The 10,052-nt window shown below is 46.5% G+C and overlaps 1 long non-coding RNA gene across 3 annotated transcripts; it reads right to left on the bottom strand.

The window, feature by feature from the left end:
* Window positions 1-6,148: 6,148 nt before the first annotated feature.
* Window positions 6,149-9,252, bottom strand: LOC143434742 (uncharacterized). 3 transcript variants are annotated; one of them, XR_013104491.1, is made up of 5 exons: window positions 8,931-9,241; window positions 8,606-8,674; window positions 7,843-7,993; window positions 7,501-7,699; window positions 6,149-7,315 (listed from the first exon to the last, which is right to left on the bottom strand). It is a non-coding gene; the product is annotated as an uncharacterized LOC143434742 (long non-coding RNA). The 3 variants fall into 3 exon arrangements; XR_013104490.1 differs by having other exon boundaries at window positions 6,149-7,699; window positions 7,843-8,139; window positions 8,931-9,252; XR_013104489.1 differs by having other exon boundaries at window positions 6,149-7,699.
* Window positions 9,253-10,052: the final 800 nt, after the last annotated feature.

Below are 10,052 nucleotides of genomic sequence, written 5' to 3'. Positions count from 1 at the left end.
TAAGTTTGTGCTTCTGAGAACAACCATGTCAGTGGGAAATACATAGTGCCTGATACACAGTTCAGAGACTCCAGAGAGGAAGAGGCTGCTTCCTTCTTAGATTGGAACCTGCCCCATGAACCTCAAATCTACATCCCCACAGAAAGCAAGCCCCCCCCCCCCAGCTCACAATGTGTTGAACACCAATTAAATGTAAACTGAGTCCTAAACACAAAAAAAGAGAGGCAGTAAGGCTGAGTTTGCTAACCAGGATTTGTCTACATGTGAATCTAACTCCTATTAGAAGTCATAGATAAGCTTTGGGTAACCCAGGGCACATGCGCAGTCAGAATAATTAACAGTAGTTTTCTTCCATCAAACACAGGATGATCTCAGTGGTCTCAGTGGAGCCCTGATCCATGGATGATGTGGTGTGCAGCCATCTTCTTTACCACTCTGAGTAGCACCAAGAGGCAGAAAGTACACTGGGAAAACAAAACAAAACAACAACAAACAAAAACTCATCTCCACACTACAACTCTGCTGTGTGACTGTAGGCCAGTCACTTCTCATCACCTATCTGAGCCAGAGATTTGACTGAGCAAGTTGAAACCCTGCTTTGTGGCTTTCAAGACCCTGTTTGGTCATTCCAATCTGAATGGGCCATCAAATCAAGGCAAAAGGCGCCGGTTCCAGGCTGCTTCTAGATTCAGCATCACAGCAAAGATTCATACGATAGGTTAGGGCATTTGTGAGGCTATAGGGGAAAGTCAGGCAGTTAAGAACTGTATGGCAGGAACATTAAACAAGTGTAGGGGGGGGATATCGGTTACCAAGGGGGAGCGGGCTACAAAGCAGAGTGAGCAAAACACACCAAGAGGAAAAGACAGTTCAGCTTGTGTTTTCTAGAGCCAGGCAATGCCAGTTTGCTCGGAATGTTTGCTGGGTAAGTGATGTCAGAGAGAGAGAGAGAGAGAGAGAGAGAGAGAGAGAGAGAGAGAGAGAGAGAGAGAGAGAGAGGAAACACCACCACAAAGATAAGCTAAGCAGGAGCTCAAGGTCCAGGCACTCAGACCACCCACCTCACAGCTTGTTACCTTTACAGCAGCCATGCTGGTTCCCAGGCACCAGGAAAAGACATTGACAAATGTTCCAGGTCAGTGGAGAGGGTCCCTCTAAGGACAGTCCCAGGGGGCAGAAGCTGCAGGTGGACTGAATGGCAAAGAGAAGTAAAAGCTGAGCCCAGCTGAGCCCGGGGGAAGTACCAGCCGGAAAGGGGACAGGCCAAGCAAGAGGAAGGAGGGGGAGCTAGCACATCTGGTTCCACGAGTGCCAAGCCCTAGACCTACACGTACCCTACTCGTATTATCTTTTATTCTTTCAAGAGATCTGTGAAGTCTGTACTACTAGCTCCGCTTTTTTTTTTTTTTTTTCCTTTTATAATAGAAAACCACAGCTCAGGCACTAGAAAACATCACCAACATCAAGAATCTGGGAAATGGAAGGAAGGTCTGGGATTTGAACCCAGATTCTGCCACATTCTTCTCACCTCCCAGAGCTGTCTCCTGGGGAAGAGCAGTGTAGAGACTCAGCTCAGAATGGTGTACGATTCCTATGCTTTCACCCTGCCAGCCACACTACCCCAAGTATATTGACTGACTAGACCTGTGATCCAAACACTTTTGTCCACTCCTTGCTCTGGTGAGACCTTAACCAGTTCCCTACCTTCTGCCCCAGCAATGATCTCCAACACTGTAGATGTGCCATTGCTATCTATCTGCTTCTACAAGATAATGAGGACTTCTTCTAGAATGTACATGGAAATGGCTCCACTTGCTCCAGAAATCCTGTAAGAGCTGACCCTATCCAACACCCAGAACACACTCACTGTTCAGCTGTCTGTCATGGGTTGGATGGTGGCTTACAAAAAGATACATCTTCATCCTAGCACTCAGACTCTGTGAGTGCTTCCTTACTTAGAAAAGGGGTCTTTGCAGATATAACAAACTCCAGGGTGCTGTCACATCAGCCTGGAGTCCAATGGCCAGTGTCCTCAGAAGAAGCAAAAGGTAAGACCATATAGCGTAGGAGGCCACATAACAATGAAGGTTAGACTGCAGCCACAAGAATACCTGGCACCAACAGAAGCTGGAAGTTTCCTCAGTGGAGCCTCTGGAGGGAGCATGACTGAACCAACATCTCTCTCTCTCTCTCTCTCTCTCTCTCTCTCTCTCTCTCTCTCTCTCTCTCTCTCTCTCTCTCTCTCCTTCCCTCTTTCCTTATTTATTTTGCACTCAAGCACTACAAGACAATGTGTTTTAGTCACCAAGTTAGTGGACATTTGTTCTAGTGGCTCTGAGATAATAAACACCCTCTTCACGGTGCTCCAACCCAGCTGATTAAGCTGAACAAAGCCTCAAGGTGCCTGGGTCTCAGGGTTCCTCAAGTGCACACACACCCATCCCTGACTCCAGCTCTTCTACCTGCTCACTGCTGGCTAATATCTGTCCTCTGTCTCCTCCCTAGAAAAGTCTCTAGCACATCCTTCTGCTGGCCCCACTTGCTGTGTGCTCCTAACCACCACTTTGCTTCTTATTTTGCAGAACACTCTTGAGGGCTTATGACAGTTTTTTGCTTGTGTGTTTATTTCAAAACCCAGTAAGTCATGTCATAATGGCAGGGACTTCTGTGCTCAGAGACAAGTGTACAGTAGCAACTCTTAAAAATTGCTCTAGAGACATCTGTAAGGCTCTGAGGATGAAGTCCAGTCATCGGAGGACCTCCCTGGCCCACACAAGGCCCTGGGTTCCATTCCAGCAGCCTTAGGGTTTTATTGCTGAGACAAAACCCCATGACAAAAAAAAAAGTTGGGGAGGAAAGGGTTTCTTTGGCTTACACTTCCATATCTTTGTTCATCACCCTTAACTCAGTCAGGGCAGAAACCTGGAGGAAGGAGCTGATACAGAGGCCATGGAGGGGTGCTGCTTACTGGCTTGCTCTCATGCCTTGTTCAGCCTGCTTTCCTATAGAACCCAGGACTAACAGCCCAGGATGTCACCACCCACAACAGGCTGAGCCTCTGCCATTGATCACTAATTGAGAAAATGCCTTATCTGATATCAGGGAAGTGTTTTCTCAGGTGAGGCTCCTTCCTCCCTGATGACTCTAGTTTGTGCCAAGTTGACACCCAAAACCAAACAGTACACTAACCCTTTATCAAATAAACTGGCCTAGTGACACATGCCTGTGATTCCAGCACCAGAGAGATAGACTAGGAGGGTCTGAACTTTAAGGTCATCCTCAGCTACATAATGAGTTTGAGACCAGCCTGGGGTACAGGAGAACCTGTCTCAAAGCAAAACCGTGATGCTATCCACTACACCCCTCTGCTTCCTATCCTCCCAACTCAGAGTGACGTCCTCATAGAAGCTCCTTCTCTGGTCTGCCCTTCAGACCTTTCTATCTCTATTTCCATCCTAGAAGACCAGAATGAAGGTTTACATATTATTCCAAAGCTGGCCCAAGCATAGATCCCCTTCCCGGGTCACTGAGGAGTACACTGTCTAAGGGTAGCCTAGATAGCTCCTCCCTTAGAAATTAAATACAGGCATTCGGAGGATGCCACACCCTTCCCATTGGGGTCACTAGTTGGGATATGATCATCTTTGTCCATGTTTGATTACGTCATATGAAGAAAAGCCTATCTTCAGCTGGAATTATGGGAATAAACCCAAGAAACGTGGGAAAGGGAGGGGGAGAAAATGAGAGTAATGCCATTCTCCAAGTCTTTGGTGCCCCTCCCTTTACCTGGTTACTGTGAAGGCTATCATTGCCCCAGTACTCCTCAGTTATATGAGTCAAATTCTCTTCTTTTCTGAACCCGGTCTGAGTCAGTTTTCTGTCACTGTGTCTTGGCTGAGACAATGTGTCCACTATCTAGACGGTGTCAATGACGGTGTCGTTCAAGGAGAGTTAGTGAAATTTCTGTTTTCTGACTTTGAGGTTTGCTGTGCTCCGAGTCAAGGCTTCTCCATATTGACCTTCAGGGTTCACCTTTTGAATCTTTAGCGACAGGGGGCAGGTTTGGGGGGGGGCTCTCATATGCCCAAGCCAAGCCCAGTGTGACACGTTCTTCCTGCTGTTTACCAATCTGGATGTAGAACTCTCACCTACCTTCCCATACCATGTACCATGTCTGACTGACTCCTGCCATGCTCTCCGCCATGAGGAGAGATAACTGACTAAACCTCTGAACTGTAAGCCAGCCCCAATTTATTGTTTTCCTTTACAAGAGTTGTCATGGTCATGGTTTCTCTTCACAGTTATAGAAATTCTAAGGACCAAGACCATCTAGTGACTGTCTTCCATTAAACCAATTTGTGTGGCACTTTTTTTCCTGGGCACTAGACAGCGGGTCTCCCTGGGGCATGGTCTCTCTTTCCAGGAGGAAGGCAGCCATGAGAGGGTTACTCATAAGCTCATAGCCCAGTAGCTAACACCCTGGCCGGTGGTCAGTTTGTAATCAGACTCTGAGGATTTCACGCACATTAATTCACATCAGTAACTCTTAGCCCCTCCATGGGTTCCTGCATTCCTAGGTGGAAAACACACCTTTCCCACCTGTACCAGGGAGCAGCCTTTTGTAGACACAGAACCACTCTTCTAGGCTCCAAACAAATAGAGCACATGTGCTTTTTCTGTTCTCAGCTCCGACCATCTGAGTACCCACTGCTGGGCTCACAGGGCATACCGGTCAGCCTACAGTAAAGGGGATCCATGTTTGCAGTTGGGATCCATGGGCTGTGCAGAACGAGCCAGGTGAGGACACCAGAAACACGCACGTGGAGATCCCCCAAGACTATGAAATGATGAGGGAGGGAGGTGACACGAAAATTAATTTTTCCACAGTGCTTTAACAAACATGCATTATTTCACTTAGTGCTTGACCGTGGGTTAGAAATTAACTGCTGTTACACCACAAGGGAGAACATACTATTCTCACTTCCAAATAAATATCTTTTCATAGTCTTCCTTTAAATTCAGTCCAGAAACATGATGGGCCCCTATTGTTTTGTCAGCTTAGCACCGGCCTCATTTCTGGGAACCGTGTCCCTGGCTCCTGGGAACTATTCCTCTGCCCCCGGCCCCCTGAACATGCAGGCCCCTCAACATGCATATGGCACCACAGGAGTCTGCCTGTTGGCACAATGGGACGCACTCTTGGCCCCAGTCATTGGTGGAGAGGTGGGCACCTGATCCAGGCTGACCAATCAGAGTACTCCCCCCAGATTTGGGAACTGCAACTGACAAAAAGAAGTCAGTCTCCCTCTGAGTGTCTGAAAATGAAGACATGTAAATGCAGAAGCAGTTGGCAGCCCTGATCCACCATGTGGACTGAGGGATGGAAAATGCCAATCAGCAGAAAGAGAAGCAGAGGCTAGAGAGGGAGAACGAATCCAGACAGCCTCTGAGCTGCGCGGTCTAGCTGCTCCCCAGGCCCATCCATATTCCTCTTTTGGATCCCACCGACTCCACATAGCCTTGTGACAAAAAAAATTTTTTTTTTTTGGCTTCAACTAACTTAAGTTGGATTTCTCTCCCTTACAATCCCAAGAGTTTTATGAGAGCATAACCCTATTTCAATCTGTGTCAAGCTTGAATTTCTCAATCATTTGTGACTTCAGAATGGAAAAGAGAAAAATCAAAATACTTTAATTAGACTCCCGTACAAATTAACTTGCACTCATTGGTTTTCCTGGGTGGTTTCTGCATAGAAAATTCTGGGGAAATTCTCTTCTGTGTGGAGTAGATTAAGAGCACACTAGAAATATGGGTGTGCCAGTAGATTCTTCATTAAGAATTTAGTTTTCTTATGGTCTAGTTGAAGAGAAGGCTCAGTGTGTGGAGTGCGCGCTGCAGAGGCACCCGAGTTTACTCCCCAGACTCCACATGAAAAATTCAGCATGGTAGCAAACTCTTTCAGCCCTGGGAAGGTAGAGGCAGACAGGCGGATCCCTGAAGCCAGACTGGAGGCTAACCAGCAAGCCCTGGCACCTAGTAAGAGATCCTGCTTCAGAGAGAGAGAGAGAGAGAGAGAGAGAGAGAGAGAGAGAGAGAGAGAGAGAGAATGAATCACTATTCTCTAATTTTAAAGCCTATCTGCACAAACAGTATGGTCTTATATGATAATCTATCTAAACTATGTAGCATCTGACTTACAGGAATCCCTTTGGCCACTCAAAGCCCCACAAACCATATCTGAGGAACAGTCTGTCTTTTGTGTGCTTTCCTTTGACAGCTGCCTTTTCATACACAAGGACCTGCAATGCAAGGTGGCTGAGAGCTGTCAAAAAAAAAAAGTTCTGTGGAGAAACCGAGACAGAAAATCCCTTCACAGAACTAACAGAGAGCATGCTTAGCTTGGCGAACTCTCTATGTGATCTTTGATTGTTATAATAACCAATGATGAAATGTAAAACACCACGATTCTCTCTCCATCCATTTTCTTAAGAGTGTCAACAAAATTTAAAAAACAAAAAAAACAAAACAAAACAAAAAAAAACCCACGAAATAAGTTCTTGCAGTATATTTATTTAAAATCTCTAGGGGCTTTGCCTGTTAAAAAATAAAAATTAACCCCAACCCCACTGGACTTGACCACAGACAAGAAAGCATATGCCTAGCACATGGCTGACATGTGGAAATGTGATATTAAAAACCCACCAGGCGGGTGAAGGCCTCCCCAGCCCATCCTTATCTGAACAAGCATGCCTTTGATCACCGGCACCTCAGAAGCCAACTAGTATATTAGTCACCATTTCTACTCTAATTGGAAAAAATTTTCCTGTTCAAGTTCAATCAGTGTTTCAGCTAAATAGGTAAAAGATACCCAAGAACTAAGAACTGGAAAGACCCTCAGAGGCATCTGGCTCAAAATGTTTACTTTAAAGATGAACCGATAAAGTCTGCTGTTCAAGACAATCCAACTTAGTCAGCTGGCAACAAGAGCGTAGATTTCTTGTCACCGTCCTCCCTTCTAGTTTCCGGTTTTTAGACGCAAGACATTTCCAGAAAGCTCCCAGCTCCTCTCTTCAGCTCCTGGTCAGTCCTGCACGAGGCAAAGCTATGGATGTCCAGAGAAAGTTCCAGGGCACTGGGTGCTGGTGTTGCTGGGTTGTGGGAGGGCACGCTTCAGGAGCTCTGCTTCCAGGGATGAGGTCCGCATGTCCTCACATTGCCTTTGCACATGCAAACCTCACTCTGCCGCAGTTCCGCCACGAGACAGCAGAGCTGCAAGAGGATTCCAGAAGCCCTGGGGGATACATTCAAAGGATACCTAGAAAAGCAGAGTTGAGGATGTCACCCCCACTGGAAGGAACAGGAGCCCGCTGGGGCTTGGGGGTCCGGATGCAAAGACCTTGCCCTCCTGTGACCTGCCAGCCTCCTCCCACAGCCCATCATTAATTGGGGTGGGGCACGAGGAAACAACCCAGTGGCATAGCGCACAGAAGTCACACTGACACAGCCACACGTAGAAGAGAAAGGGCCCAGTTGCTCGGCAGCTTGAGTGGGAATGTGAGAAAAATCATGGAGATTTCACAGCGCAGGTGGAGTTCAGCACAAACAACCTAGAGTGTCTTGCTAATCATTAGAGATGGCACCTCTGCTCAAAGTCAAGAAGTGGAGTTTCAGGGGCATTTCCTCCTCTTTGGAAAAGACGCTGTACAGACAAGACAAGTTTCTTTTAGCTCAAGCCGTGCAAAAGACCGTTGCCAGCTTCCCAGGTAAGGGGTCGGGAATGGGCATTCAGCCCCACAGCCCATCCTCCCATCCCACCCTCGCTCCTCCAAGATTCGCACACACCACGAGCTAGGTATCCTGCTCTGTGCTCCATCTTCCTTTGAACAGTAGCCATGCCCAGGACATGTGGTTTTCAGAGCTGCTTCTGGAAGAGCAGAGGAGCTTTCTCTATCCCTGCCATCTCACTGCGAACGGTTTTCGCATTCCCTGTTACCTGAACAGAGGTGGCGATTCCATATAGGCTGGCCCCGAGTAGAAAGCCGTACTCAGGCAGCTCCTATAAATTACCCCCTTCTCACTTTAATATCAAGTATGATATGTATTAGAGTGCAGGCTTTGGGCTAGACTCAAGTTGGAAGGCTGTCAAATAAAACACAAAATAGAAAAATAAATCCGAAGTGAAATTTATGACATGATTTTTAACTCCCATTACATTCCACTTAACAAATGCATATGTTTTACAATATCTTTAATAATAATTATTAAACATAGTAAAATACTTCCAAACTTGGCTCATTGCATAATTGTACTTCGAGTGAAAAAAAAAAAATTATCTGAGGCCTTGTCAGTGTGCCACTTCCTCCTCCCCCAGCTTTTAACAGAAGCAGCCTCCAGTGGGATAATCCAAGCTGTGTTCAAGGAGTTGGCAAGTAGGTCCAATTAAATGTGGTTTTACTGTATTCTGGCGTTTGCATATCTAGTTTGCCAAGAAGTAATCTTTCACAAAAAAAAAAAGGGGGGGGGGGAAGAAAAGAAAAGCCAGAAAGATAGGGGGGAAAACTCTGTACTGGCCCAGAACAGGCTAGATGGTATCACATAACTTTACCCCATGGTGAAAATAATCTCGTCTCTTCTCAAATAGCTGTGGAACACGAATCCTCTATCCGCCGTATTCCTGTGTGAACCACAAACACCAACCTGTGTGGAGCATCTTACATTTATACATGAAAAAAAAAAAATGGAATTCATCTCAATAGGTCTGTTTATTTTAATTATTAAACTCCAAGGGGTTAGCGCTCAGCCACCTGAGCTCGGTGCATTTATTCAGGTGCACTCCAGTCAGTTATTGAATGAGGCTGTAAACGATCCTGTTGACTATTAAATACCCACTTGTCAAAGCAGGAGTCTTACACAGTCACAAATCTGGGTACCTGGACCTAGGAGGGACACTTCTCTGCTTTGCAGCTGAAATGCTGGGCAGCTCCTTTGCTGGTGTTTTACACTGCCCCGGGCCTTCATGGAGGAGCTGACTCGAGCAGAGCAGTCCTTTCCAGCTAACCCAGGCTCTCCATGAACGGCCAGCCGTATCCAAAGTCCAGATGGAAAGCTGTCAACAAAGACAGCTTCCGCTCTGCCTACTGCATGATTCATCCCTGGCAAGAAGACAGGCCCAGAGATGGCCCCACCACCTTGACTCCCATAGGTGAGCCAGGCAAGGAGCACAGGTGCCTACTCTGCAGGTCAGCAGGAAGGGATCGGGTCTGAAAAAAAGGCTGCAAACCCCACAACCTGGCCTTTGTTACAAATCATGAGCTCATTAAAAACACATGCAGAAATGGCTAAACAAAACCCTCTAAAATCTTTTACAAAATCGCCAGTCTATTAGGGAGACAGAGCCCGCAGCAAACTCTCCCTCCAATGTGTGCAACGGAGCAGCTAATGTCCTTTGGACTCTTGTCTATGGTATCAAGCAAAGGGAAGGTTTTTTTTGGGGGGGGGGGTGTGCTTGTTTGGTTTTGGTTGCTTTTGTTGTTTTGTTTTTTTTTTTTAACCAAATGATTGAATATAGCAACAAAGAACTGTTTTTTTTTTTAACCAAACATGTATTGTTATGTTCGTTGCCTTTTACAAAAACTGATGAAAACGGTGAGCTCAAAAAGGAAGATTGTATCATATAACACGAAGGAAAAGAAAAAAGAGAGACGCCTGTGGCCCCACTGCTTTTGTGAGTGGCATGGTATCACAGAGGGAAGTAGATAGACTGAATAGGAACTCTGAAGCCATCCAGCACTCGGCCCTGACACACACACACACACACACACACACACACACACACAATGTTGGATCATAGCTTAGCATTTAAAAGTGTCTGACTAAACACAATGCACGGTCGTATTCTGCTCCTCTTCGGGAAGTTGCGCTCTCCTCCCAGTGGATGGGCTCACACCCATTTGCATGGCACCATGGTATGGCTGTGGCAATGCATAGAGCACATGGGTGACACAAGGCCCGACACTGAGATTCTCTGAGCTCTGGCATGCGCCACCTTTTCT

The sequence above is a fragment of the Arvicanthis niloticus genome, chromosome 16, assembly GCF_011762505.2.
Source record: "Arvicanthis niloticus isolate mArvNil1 chromosome 16, mArvNil1.pat.X, whole genome shotgun sequence".
NCBI classification, from domain to species: Eukaryota; Metazoa; Chordata; class Mammalia; order Rodentia; family Muridae; genus Arvicanthis; species Arvicanthis niloticus.
The sequence above is the reverse complement of the archived record's forward strand: the minus strand, read 5'-3'. Positions and strand labels throughout refer to the sequence as shown.